Raw genomic sequence first — 2,827 nt, 5'->3', positions numbered from 1 at the left:
GGGGAAAGGCTTTGGAGCGATGATCCTTAACGGCGTCGGACCTTCCCCTTTGTCTGTCTTGATTACCAACAACGGAGTCGCCGTATGCTTGCTTGGTGCAGTTGTTGGCTTGCATTTAATTACCAATGGCGTGCGATCCATTCTGAACATACGCATCGATTATTTCTTTCTTTTTATTAATATTTATTATTAAATTACCAGGAGAGATAAATGCAAATGAATGACTAATGAGATGCAAAGGCAATAAATCTCAATTTTTATTAATTGAAGAAAGTGTACAACTTTTATACAATGCTTTGAAGCAATTTTTTACAAAAGGAGAAAAGCCGGTAAAAACCCACAGGCGGGTTCATATGTCTTTGCCATTCATCTTCGGCTTCCTCCACATGGCGGCCCATTGCTTCAATCTGAGTGTGGACCGCTTGGCTCATATCATCACTGATTTTCTGAGCATCTTTCGCTTTTTGTATATGATAGTTGATCATGGCCTGCAGCTCATTAAGCTCATCCTCGGCCCGATCCTTCTCCTCTTGGAGTTTGGCCATTTGTGCCAATCCTTCCCTTTCCTTTTTGCGGAAGTCAGAAAGGTTTGCGGCTTGTCGTTGAACAACTTCTCGCCATTGTTGCGCATCGGATCGAGTCAAAAGCAGATCGTCTTGCATATCCTTGATCAACTGTGCCTGCTTTGAATACTCGGCCTCAAGGTGTGCTATCTTCATGTTGACTTCTTGGAGTTGACTACTCGGTTCAACCTTTGGCATTTTGGGTGTCCGAGAAGCCTTCTCATTGAGGTTAGCACACTCATCCTTGAGCCGCTCTATCTCGTGGTCTTTCTTCTTGCATTGCCTTTGAAGACCATCAATAGTAAAACTGGATTCTTCATTTTTCTCTTCAAGAACTCTCATTTGAGCTCCCATGATTTCCAGTTTCTTGGTCAAGGCGTCGACTTGCTCTTGCAACACCTTCCTTGTTGCTGTGGTTGCACAAGAAGTGGATGGTTGAGACACCCCTCTCTCGCTCCTCCATATCTCGTAGTCGGTGGAGGCGGATACCCGAGGCTTTCCAAGCTCTCGATCTCCCTCATAGATTGGTTTCTCCCACGCTCTAATGACAGCGTGCATATCCCTCTGATGTTCGGAATCAAAGGAGAAACACAACCCTCCAAGCTCCTCTTGAACAGGAACAATCTGAGTCCTCATAAGTTGTCTCATAACCAATCTAGGTGAGTAGGCTATGCAACCTCTGAGGCCCATCAATGGTATGCTTGGATAACTACCGCATTTCGTCAATACATTACTTGGACGGAACCAAGGACAAACCCACGTGAAGTGCTCAATACTCCACTGTTCCATCTCCTCCTTCCATTCGGAAGCATAGCGGCGGCGTACGGGGATCTTCGAAAAACTCCTCAACGGATCAGGCAAGGTCCCCATGTGACTAGAGGCATAGAAGTGTGTGATGCCCCATACATACAACAAGGAGGTACAACATCGGATAATCTTCCCTTGCTTCTGCTGAGATAGGTTAACAGAAAGCAAGGTGTCGGCAAGAATGGCAGGCACGGGACTCTTCATGTGTACGTCCCAAGCGAAGAAAGCGTCCATAGCAGCATGGTCCACTGTGTTAGCGTGAAAGGGGAATAAGATCGTCCCAAACACGGCTAACGCTAGAGTCTTGTTGAAAGCTAACCAATCTCCCTCATCAGCCAAGGAAGAAAGGTGGTCTTCAATCATAGCAAGCTTCCAACCCCTGATACTGCCATTCCCCACTAAAGCGGATGATCGTGATGGCAGTTTGACTTGAGTTGCGACCCTCTCTACGGCCACATGATTTCCATGGAAGATATAGACCCCTGCTGATTTGGGCCATCGAAGCATGAGTTCGTACTCCTCGAGAGTAGGAACTAAGTTAAACTGGGGAAACTCGAAACAATGCAGATCGAGACTCCAAAAATGGACCAATGCTCTCAGAAAAGCTGGATCCACACAGATCTTCATCAAATCGAGGACTCGTCCATAAGATTTTTCGAACTCTATACGAGCCTCTCGTGGCATCAAGGCACAGAGGTGATCCAACCTCTCGGCACGGTACAATAAGAAGTCCACTTTCTTCAATTGCCCTTGCATTCCCCTAGATCCCTCCATAATCTACAATAAAATGCATGATATGAGATGATGGAGATGAATATGCATGCATAGTGTTTATTTAACTAAGCATTATCATGTTTTAGGATTTTCCTAAGATGATGCATGATATTGCTTGGTTTGGATAAATACATATTTTTTTCTTTTGGATATTTTGTATCTTTTTTGTATTTTTTGGGTGAAAAGGGAAACTACCTATATGAATGCAATGAAGGTAGATGTTAACACCATGTACTAGAAGATCTTTATTTCTATTTATTCTTATTATTTTTTTTAAAAAAAAAGAATGTTGTATGTTTAAAAGGTGCAATGTATGCTCATACAATGTCACATAAAAATGCACAAACAATTCACTCATCCACGAACAGTCACGAGCGAATCACGAGGTAGGGGTCTCCTGCAGAAAAGTGCATATTCAAGGAGGTTCTAACTGTTCTCACTTGGTCAAAGGCCCCCAAGGTGCCCCCATTATAGGGACCCAATTCCTCTCGTCGTAAGTCGATGGAAAGTTCCAACGCACTGTCGGACTTGAGTTCATGGTTATCACCTTGAGTGATGTTTTCCGACAACGGTCTACGGGCACCTATAGACCCATTCGACAACCGGCCGTACTAACATCCACTCCCTATGGATTACCACTCATGCCCCCGGGTATAGAGGGAACTGTTGTGTGCAAAGGTTTG

The sequence above is a fragment of the Cajanus cajan genome, chromosome 2 (assembly GCF_000230855.2).
Source record: "Cajanus cajan strain Asha chromosome 2, NIPB_CcT2T_4, whole genome shotgun sequence".
NCBI lineage: Eukaryota > Viridiplantae > Streptophyta > Magnoliopsida > Fabales > Fabaceae > Cajanus > Cajanus cajan.
The sequence above is the reverse complement of the archived record's forward strand: the minus strand, read 5'-3'. Positions refer to the sequence as shown.